Below are 10,759 nucleotides of genomic sequence, written 5' to 3'. Positions count from 1 at the left end.
TGGTGCAGGTGCCATTAAGTGCCTCCAGTGCTTTTCAGATAAAGCACTGGTCCCAGGTGATGTCAGGTGGCTTGACATCATCAGCGTGCAGCTGAGGTGGAGGTGCCGAGGTCACCTGCACGGTAGACTAGGGATCCGGCCGGGCTTAAGGGATAACCCCGAGACGCGGACGAGCTCTGATGAGGGACGAGGTGAGTTCACCTCGGGCATGCGGGATGGCCGAGGTGAGCCTCCTCAATAAGCCCCCCAAGCCTCGGGAGCTCCGGGCTAGGGGGGTTCCGAGGCTTCCTTGTGTCGAAGTCGTAGAAAGTCGGAGTCCCGAAACTGCCCCGGAAGATGCGGGGACGTGACACGTGGGCGTGTCAGTTGAAGGGACGTGGTCACTGGTAACCGTCGCGTCATGAAGTAGTGGGACGTTTCGTGCAGGGTGTCAGCCGAAAGGACGGGGCATTAATGAGGAGAGAGGGAGGCACGACGTTCTGAGTTCGAACGTGGCCGTCCTTTCGCATTCTTGCCGCCTCTTCATATTCCGCCCAAACCCTTATAAATAGGGGGGCCCCCTCACTGCACTTCTCACACCTTTCATTTTCATTTGAGATTTGCAAGTTCACGAGCGTAGCCGAGGTCAGTTCTTTCAGCCGAGGTCGGTCTAGTAGCCGAGATCAAAGCCGAGGTCATCCACTTCGTCCAACTCCGTAGGCAATAGTAAGTATTCTTCTTCTTTCTTACCTCATCTTTCACCCATGGCCAAAACAGCTAAGACCCACAAAGAAACCGTGACACCGAGTTATCGAACCGAGGTGAGGCCGGATCCTATAGAAGTGACGACGTCCAGCTCTGATGGGTCGATGCCGAGCTCTGGGGAAGGATCCACCGAGGAGGTCCGCGAGGAGGTTGACGTCGAATTGGAGTCATCCGAGATGAGCGATGGTGGCTCCGAAGTGGCCTATGATGAGGAACTCGGCGTCGAGATACCACACGACGAGGACGCACTGGAGCCTGTCGCTCCCGAAGATACATCCAACATCGACTTCGGCAAGATGCCGAAGTTTAGAAGTCGAATCGGAAGAGATAGGGTCGTGAAGGTGATAAACAAGTACCCTTTCCGGTCGGGGTACGAGATCACACCGCCCGGGGTGGATGACTCAGCCGAGAAGCCCCCCATTGGCATGGTGGCCATCTATGTCCAACAGTTGGAGGCCGGGCTGAGGATGCCTACGTCGAGGTTCTTCAGGGATCTGCTCCGTCACTTCGGCGTGAGGATTACCCAACTCGCCCCGAATGCGATCCGCATCATTATTGGGTTCGAGATGCTGTGCCGACATCAGGAGGTGACTCCGTCTGTCGACCTCTTCCGCCGATGCTATACCCTCAAGGCGCACGGGACAGACAAGGGATGGTTCTATGTTGGCAATCGGAACAATGCCATTCCGAAGTTGGTGGTCGGCGCTCCCAGCTCAATCAAGAATTGGAAGCGCGACTACTTCTTTGTGTCCGAGGTGGACTTCCCCAGGGGCTTTTGGTGGAGGCCAATCAAAGCGAAGGCCGATCCCTCTGCTGGGGATGCCAAGGAGGAGGACTTCCAGAAGCTGATGGGGTCGGGACTTCGGATATACAGTCTGGACTACCCCGAAGCCGTGCTGGTTGACGGGGGAATTAGCCGAGCTTTGATCCCTCCTGACAAGACTCCCTTCACCTCCACTAAACTTAAGATACCTTGTAATTTTCTTTCATAGCTTTGATTTCACTTCGGCTAAGGCACATGATAATATTTGCTCTTTGTGCAGTGACCAAATTGTCCGACATCATCACGTCGAGCTCAGGTGCCGAAGTGGCGAAGAGGTCGAAGAGGAAGAGTTCGGGCGAGACATCGGCGCCCCCGCCCAAGAAGAAAACACAAGGGCAGCCTCCCAAGACGTCGGCCAAGGAGACCACCCCCACCACGGCAGCTCAGAGCAGTTCGGCTGCTGCTGCCACAGGGTCCACTTCGGTACCAGAGGGGGTGCCACTAGGGGTGACCACGGCACTTCCACCTCAACATGGCCGAAGCAAACAGCTGAAAGCTCCGGTCAACGCGGTGACGGCGACTTCGCTCTGGAACCGGTACCATAGCCCCCCAGTGTATTCTGGGAAGGATAAGTCTCACTCCGGCGGGCAGTGGTGTCCGGATTGGTCGCTCAAGGTCAACGACCGATGCTCGAATCCTCGGGTCGCCCAAGACCTGGTGATGCAGTCCACTCTGCCAAGAGACTTGGACTTCACAAGGAAGCTGACCCCGGCCGAGATGCTCCAAAGCGTTATGGTGACCACGGCCTCCAGAACAGCCTTTGTGGCCGAGATGGCACATCGGTACTGCGAGTTGCTCGAGGAGCAGGACACCGGCAAGCTGCAAGATCAGATTGTCAAGTTGAAGAAGAAGCTGGTGGTGTCTGAATCTGAGAAATCCGAGCTTCAGAGGCAGCTCAAGGAGGCCGAGGCTAAAGGGGAGGAGGCCGAGATCACAACCAACAGTCTGAGGTCCGCTCTTGAGGAAGAGCAGAAGAGGGCCGAGGAGGCGAAGAAGAATCACGAACAATCCCTTGATAGCGCGAGGACCTCGGCCGTCGAGGATTTCCGGAGGTCCGAGACCTTCATTGGGGATCTCGGCCAGCTGACAAGGCCATCCTTCATGCTGGGCTTCACTTCGGCCATAGACCAGGCCGCAGCTCATCTGCCCTCCGAGGCTTTGGAGTCATTGAGGAACAGTGCTCACTATAACGAGGACTCCACGGAGCTGTGCGATCGGATGGCCGAAGGCATCCGAGCCGGGAGGAACCTGGCCGAGGTTCAAAACGAGTTCAACAAATGGCTGTCTGAACTCGACGAAGCGTTCGAGGAGGAAAGAGGAGAAGAAGCCGATGTAGGCCTCGGCGAAGGGACGGGTGAAGTGCCTGGAGGGAACATCGGCGAAGAGCATGGAGAAGAGCTTCACCCCGGTGGAGAGGAGGCCGGAGAGAAGGCTGCCCAGGAGGGAGCCGAAAAGGGGAATGGAGCCGAGACAGGGGTCTAGGCTCGTGGGTCTTAAAGGGGTGGCCGAGGTGGAGAGCGCTTAGTAGCACTCCGACCTCGGCCTTGTATTTTTTGTAACGCTCCTTTGTTGAATGAAAGTTTATTTCTTTTCACCTCCGCACTTTAATTTCTTGCTTTGACTTCGTCTGTTTTGACTTCGTCCCTTGCTTGTCCCCCCTTATTTTTTAATAACGTGAAACCGATGTTGAAAAATAATGTAAGATCCGAAGTCATATCTTGATTAAAAATTCAAGCACAATACATTTTGAGGTTCTCGGCGTGCCAAGACCTCGGCACTAGTGAGCCATCTCGGTAGCTCAGTTTACAATATCCCTTGAGATCAGACTCCACAACTCGGTAAGGGCCTTCCCACTTCGGGCATAGTTTCCCTTGCGGTTCAGCTCGGCTGACTGAGTTTTTCCTCAGAACCAAGTCTCCAGGCTGGAATCGACGGTGCCTGACACGGGCATTGTAGTAGTGTGCCACTGTGCTCTTGTAGGAAGCTATCCGGGCTGAGGCGAGGTCCCTTCGCTCATCGACGAGGTCGAGATCCAACTGCCTTTCTTCGTCGTTAACCTCGGCTGCGAGCCGAGGGCTGGGGGTAAGGATCTCGGCAGGGATGACAGCCTCGGCTCCGTATGTTAAAGAGAAGGGGGTCTCTTGCGTGGCCGACCTCGGCGTGGTCCGATAAGACCAAAGGACACTAGGGAGTTCTTCGACCCAAGATGTTCCAGCTTGGTGTAGTCGAGTCTTGAGGCCATGCAAGAGAGTTCGGTTGAAGTTTTCTGCTTGGCCGTTGGCTTGGGGGTGGCCTACCGAAGTGAAATGTTGTTTGATGCCAAGGTTTGTGCACCAAGTTTTAAAGGGGTTCTCGGCAAATTGCCTCCCATTATCCGAGATGATTACCTGTGGTATGCCGAAGCGGCAGACGATGCATTTCCAAAAGAATTTTTGAATTACCAGCCCGGTGATGGTCCTTAGTGGCTCGGCTTCAACCCATTTGGTGAAGTAATCCACAGCGGTTACCAGGAAGGTATGGCCCCCGACGGCTCTGGGGAAAGGACCTATGATGTCTGTCCCCCATTGCTCGAATGGCCAGGGTGAAGTGATGGGAACCATGAAGTTGGCGGGCTGGTGATACTCGGGCGCGTGGACTTGGCAGGAATGGCAGCCGAGAACGAGGTTCTGGGCGTCTTGTCGAACCGAGGGCCAGAAATATCCAAGAAGCAGAGCCTTCTTGGCTAGCATTCTGTGGCCGACGTGAGCTTCACACAAGCCCTCGTGGATCTCTTGAAGGACGTGGCGTCCTGTCTCGGGAGTGACACACCTCAGCCATGGGCCGAGGTAGGAACGTTTGTACAGCTCTCCATCGCGGAGAGCGTACCGAGCCGCCTTGCGTTGTATTTTTCTCGCCTCGGCTCGGTCTTCAGGGAGGACTCCTTGACCCAAGAAAAGGATGAACGGGGTCATCCATGATTCTTCAGAGTGCACGGGGCAGGCCACCTCTCCCACGTATCCTGGTTCACTCAGGACTTCCACTAAGACAGTTTTGTTGAGGTCAGAGAATGACGTAGAAGCCAGCCGGGATAAGGCGTCGGCTCGCTTATTCTGGGAACGGGGTATTCTTTGGATTTCGAAGGACTCGAAGTACGCCGTGAGTTGGTGTACTTTGGAGAGGTATCGTTGCATGGTCTCATCCTTGGCCTCATACTCACCAAGGACTTGGCGTACGACGAGTTGGGAGTCACTGCGGACGTGGATTTGTTGTGCGCCGAGCCTTCGGGCCAGCTGAAATCCAGCGATTAAGGCCTCGTACTCGGCTTCATTATTGGTGGCTGGGAAGCCAAAGCGGAGGGCGTAAGAGCACACTTCTCCCTGAGGTCCTTCCAGGAGAAGTCCAGCTCCGCTACCGTCCCCATTAGAGGATCCATCCACATACAATGTCCACAGGGATGGGGTGCTCACCCCGGCAAGGGAAAAGGTGGACTCTGGACCTTCCGTGAAGGTGAGCTCGGCCAAGAAGTCGGCTAAGGCTTGAGCTTTTATGGCGGTGCGCGGCTCATACGACAGGTCGTACTCCCCTAACTCGACGGCCCACTTAGTGAGGCGCCCGGAGGCCTCGGGTCGAACCAGTATCTGTCGGAGAGGCTGGTCGGTCCGGACGGATATGGGATGAGCCAAGAAATAGGGCTTCAGCCGCCGAGCGGCGTGAACTAGCCCCAGCACCAGTTTTTCCACCTAAGTGTATCGGGTCTCCGGTCCGCGGAGAGCTCGGCTGACATAGTAGACGGGCACTTGGGTGCCCTCATCCCGGATAAGAACAGCGCTGACGGCCTCATCGGCTGCGGAGAGGTAGAGGTAGAGCTTCTCCTCGGGCCGAGGTGAAGCGAGAGTGGGTAGGTGATGGAGGTATTGCTTCAGTTTGTCGAAAGCAGCCTGGCACTCTTCCGTCCAGGCAAACTGATCAGCCTTCTTGAGCACCTTAAAGAAGGGCAGAGCTTTCTCAGCTGATTGGGACAGGAAGCGATTCAGCGCGGCCAGGCGTCCATTTAGCCGTTGGACTTCTCGGATGTTCCGAGGTGGGGACATGTCCTGAATGGCCTTCACCTTGTCGGGGTTGGCCTCGATTCCCCGGTGGGAAACCAGATACCCCAAGAATTTTCCCGAGGTGACGCCGAAGACGCACTTCTTGGGATTCAGCTTCATTCTCGAGTCTCGCAGGACACCAAAGACTTCCCTCACGTCTGACAGAAAGGATGAAGTGGCGAGGCTTTTAACGAGGATGTCATCCACATAGGCCTCCACATTGCGGCCGATCTGATTCTGGAAGAGTCGGTTGATCAGCCTTTGGTAGGTTGCCCCGGCGTTCTTTAGCCCGAAGGGCATGGTGGTGTAACAATAAGTACCTCGGTCGGTGTAGAACGCCGTTTTCTCTTGGTCCTCCTCACTCATTCCTATTTGATGGTACCCTTTGAAGGCATCTAGGAAGCAGAGGATTTCATACCCCATCGCCGCGTCGACGAGGGCGTCTATTCTCGGCAGAGGATAGCAATCTTTGTTGTTGAGGTCGGTGAAGTCGACACACATTCTCCATCCACCGGTGTCCTTTTTGACCATGACTGGATTGGACAGCCAGGTGGGATATTGGACTTCGTGGATCATCTTGGCCGGCAAGAGCTTGTCGACCTCATCCGATATGGCCTGACTACGTTCGGGGCCGAAGTGCCTTCGTTTCTGTCGCACAGGTCGGGCCTGTGGGTCAACGTTGAGTTGGTGGGTCATGAGTTCGGGTGGCACTCCGACCACTTCATCCGCGGACCACGCGAAGACGTCTCGGTGGTCTTTGATCAGGGAGATCATTTCTTCTTTCAGGGGTGAGGGTAGTCCAGCCCCTACTTGGACCACTTGGTCAGGTTTCGCTTCATCCACTACCACCAGTTCCACCTCATCCCCGGGCTCCAGCCTGTTGGGCTCTTCTGCCTTCTGAGGGTCGATGCGGTCTATGGAGAGGACCGCTGGCCTCTTTTCTTCTGACCTCGGTGAGGGCCGGTGGGTGACTGCTGCTTGAATGGTGGCGAGGTAGCACTCCCGGGCGGCGCCCACATCGCTGCTTACCTCGGCCACCCCCGCAGATGTTGGGAATTTAAAGCTCAGGTGGTAGGTGGAGTATACGGCTCTCAAGGCATTGAGCGTGGGCCGGCCTATCAGCATATTGTAGGGGGAGTCTGCTTTGACCACCGCAAAACTGACAGGCACAGTTCGGCAGCGTGGATGACGCCCGATTGTTACCATCAGGGTCAACATGCCCTCCGGGTGGACGACGTGTCCCCCGAATCCCACGAGAGGAGTTCTGACAGGAGTGAGTTGCTCCCTGGTCAGCTTCAAACTTTCGAAAGTTCGGTAGTACAAGACGTCTACCGAGCTTCCGGGGTCAACATAGACCTTTTTGACTACGTAGTTGTTGGTGAGGACTTCAATCACAAGAGCCTCGTGATTGCTGGAGGCCGCAGGAACGGGGTCAGCGGGACCGTAGGTGATGACCTCGGACAGCCGAGAGCTCGGCTCGGCCACCTCCATCTCGGCCTGGCGGTAGGTCCGCTTCCGGGAGTTCTGGCTGTCTCCTCCCGTTGGTCCTCCCGCGATGGTGTTGATCACCCCGGCGATGTTGGGGCCGTAGCCCGGTGAGCCATCGCGTGGGGGCTGCTTGTCCTCCCTACGGTCTTCGGGACCACGGCAATGCATGTTCGTGTCCCGTCGGTCGTCGCGGCGAGGGCCCCGGTTCTCCCGGTGGGATACGCTTCGGTTGAAGCCTCCATCCTTGCGGACGAATTGCTTCAGGTATCCTTGCCGGATCAAATTTTCGATTTCCCGCTTCAGGTCATTGCAGTCTTCAGTCTCGTGCCCTACATCACGGTGGTAGGCACAGTAGAGGTTCGAGTTCCTCTTATCTCTCCTCCCCGGAATTTCGGGGGGGTTGCGGCCGAGGTGATTCTGCCTCATCACAGCCAGGACGTGGGTCCGGCTCGAATTGAGGGGCGTCAGCTCGGCGTCCGAGGTGGACGATCTGCCTTTCACGATCCGGTCGAAGACACTTCGGCGGTCTCGGGGTTGGTTTGAAGTGCCACTTGGGCCTGGCTCACCTCGGCCAGTGTCTTTCCTCCTCCGGGGATCTTGCCCCGTACGAGATGCTTGGGCTTCTCGCTTCATGCGATTTACATCTTCACTTCGGATTCCCTGGTCCACTCTTTCCCAGAGCTCCCGTAGTGTACGGGGGTATTGCCGATGGATTTCTGTGTTGAAGATCCCTGCCACTAACCCGTTGGTGAAGGCAGCGATAGTTACCTGCTCGTTCTGGTCAGGTATCTGTACATTCTCCTCATTGAACCTTTGGGCGTATGAGCGAAGTGACTCGCCCTTACCCTGTTGCAGGTTCAAGAGGTAAGCTGAAGTCTTTGTTATTGGTCGAGACGACACGAAGCGGTGGATGAACCGGTCTATCAGCTCATCCAGGGAGGAAATGCTCCCTGGTTCTAAACTCCAGAACCACTTCCGGGCGGTCCCGTGTAGGAAGATGGGGAAAGCCCGACAGATCACGGCGTCGGGGACGCAGTAGAGTCGGAATGCGGAGATGAAGGCGCGGAGGTGATCCTCGGGGTCACCTCGGCCGTCATAGGTGTGCAAATTTGGAAGCTTAAAGTTTGGGGGCACCATTTCCCCATTGATGTCATCAGTGAAGGGCGGAGCCCTCATGTAATCAGAAGCTAGGCCTCCGGGACGCCGAGGTGGGTCCTCGGCTCGTTTTCCCAGTAGTCCCCGAGAAAACGCTCGGGAGATGGAGGCAATCTTGGAGGTTGCCTTGGATGAGGCTCGCCTGGAGGTGCTCCGAGATAGACGCCCATCTTCGGAGTCCTCGCCTGAGGGCACTTCAGGGGACTTCGTCGGTCTCCTCTTGGAAGACTCGGCTTTTTCTTTTCCCTGCCTCTTGAGGTACCTTCCTAGTTCCTCAAAGATGTTGGGGTTGTCCGTGACAAACTCGGCCATCTTGGCGATGGCCTCCTCATTGTTGGGCTGGGTCCTTTGGGACCCATGTTCCTCAGAGATACGATCTTGCTGGGCTCCGGATGTCTGCCCAGCCCCAGTTGAGGGAACTCTTCCGCTTCTGGAGCGCGTGGATCTCATTTTAGCAGTAATCTCGTTCCCACAGACGGCGCCAATTGAAGAGGCGATTTTTGGTGGATAAGTAAGCCGACCTAAATCAGTCCTCTCTGAGATGAGGTGAGGTGAATTCGTGTGTCCGAAGTCAACCTTCTTGTCCGAAGTGAATGGCGGGGCTTCTCCCCTGGTATCACTCCGACGATTAAGTTAGTATGAGAACGAGAAAATGCTAGAGTATGAGCAAATGAACAGTGTGCTTACTTGTTGGGAGTGTGTGGGGTATTTATAGAATGAGAGTGGAGGGCAGGACGGAGGTCTTATGCCGGTGGGACCCATGTCCTGCCATTACGGCTCTGCTCCCTGTCAGGCGGCCTGGCTCTGACACTGTAGCCTTCTGGGTATGATGGCGGAGAGTATGGTGCAGGTGCCATTAAGTGCCTCCAGTGCTTTTCAGATAAAGCACTGGTCCCAGGTGATGTCAGGTGGCTTGACATCATCAGCGTGCAGCTGAGGTGGAGGTGCCGAGGTCACCTGCACGGTAGACTAGGGATCCGGCCGAGCTTAAGGGATATGCTCGAAACACGGATGAGCTCTTATGACGGACGAGGTGAGTTCACCTCGGGCATGCGGGACGGCCGAGGTGAGCATCCTCAAAAGGACCTGTAGAAACAGAATCTCTGTGAAGATCGATGGTACTCTTGTTGCTCCTGAAAATTACTGGGCTCTTGGCAACTCAGGATACTGGCTATTGTTCATTCAGGTCAATAGGCTTTCGGTCATCGGTGGAACACTGGACGCTAAGGGAGCAGGATTCTGGGCATGCCGCCAGTCAGGGAAGAACTGCCCAGTTGGAGCAAGGGTATGTATCCTTACCATTTTATTGTCGCTGAATTTCAGTGACAGAAGCATATAGGAAAAAGTGGAGAGAATCAATAGTTTTCAAGTACAGTAATTTTTTTTAAAAAAAAAAATTTATGGATGGAGTCCGGTATCTGGGAATTTGCATAGCTTTTTGACTCATATTCACGTCCGTAATTGCAGTCTATAACATTCAATTGGGTGAATGATGGACTGATCAGCGGCTTGACATCAATCAACAGCCAGCTTATGCATGTTGTGGTTAACAGCTGCAAGAATGTAAAAGTTCAAAATGTAAGGATTGTAGCTCCAGACCTGAGCCCAAATACTGACGGCATTCATGTCCAAGGCTCAACAGGCGTTACCGTCACTGGTAGTAGCATTAAAACAGGCGACGACTGCATATCAATTGGTCCAGGAACAAGAAACCTGTGGATGGAAAAGATACAGTGTGGCCCTGGACATGGCGTCAGGTACTCAATTGCAGCATTTAGGTAGACTTCCTAACAAAGAATGTTAGCATGAGTAATTGACAGAAACAAGTGTCTAAATTGCAGCATTGGGAGTTTGGGCAGGGACTTCAATGAAGATGGTGTGCAGAATGTGACACTCACGAATTCGTTGTTCACTGGAGCTGATAATGGATTAAGAATTAAAGCATGGGCAAGGCCAACAACTGCATTTGTTAGCAATATCAACTTTCGAAACATCATCATGAAGAATGTGGATAATCCTATAATCATTGATCAGAATTACTGCCCAAACAACCAAGGATGTCCTCGTCAGGTAATAAGCTAGTAACCATCAATTATGCATCACAGATTATCAATTGACACTAGGAAAATCCTTCACCATCACTTATTCCCTTTGATCATTTGCCTTTTTCTTTTACAGACTTCTGGTGTAAAGATTAATCAAGTCACATACCAAAACATACAAGGCACATCAACTACTCAGGTTGCTGTGATATTTGATTGTAGTCCTAGTAATCCATGCCGAGGCATCAGGCTGCACGACATCAAGCTCAAGCACAATCATTTTGCAAGAACATCGGAGGGACTACAAAAGGAGTCATAATTCCAGAAAGTTGTTTATAAACAGTTTCAGAGCTCCCTCCAACTTTTTTTTCTTCTCTTACCAAAGATTTTTGCTCTTTCATTTGGACAGTTAACCGATCGATTCCTGGTTTCCGGGGTTT

General features: G+C 54.1%; 1 pseudogene; it reads left to right on the top strand.

Annotated features, from left to right (window-relative positions):
• LOC113767013 overlaps window positions 1-10,658 on the top strand; it is a 26,136-nt pseudogene extending 15,478 nt beyond the window's left edge.
• Window positions 10,659-10,759: the final 101 nt, after the last annotated feature.

Source organism: Coffea eugenioides, chromosome 3 (genome assembly GCF_003713205.1).
Source record: "Coffea eugenioides isolate CCC68of chromosome 3, Ceug_1.0, whole genome shotgun sequence".
Lineage (NCBI taxonomy): Eukaryota > Viridiplantae > Streptophyta > Magnoliopsida > Gentianales > Rubiaceae > Coffea > Coffea eugenioides.
This window is presented reverse-complemented; position numbering and strand designations above follow the sequence as displayed.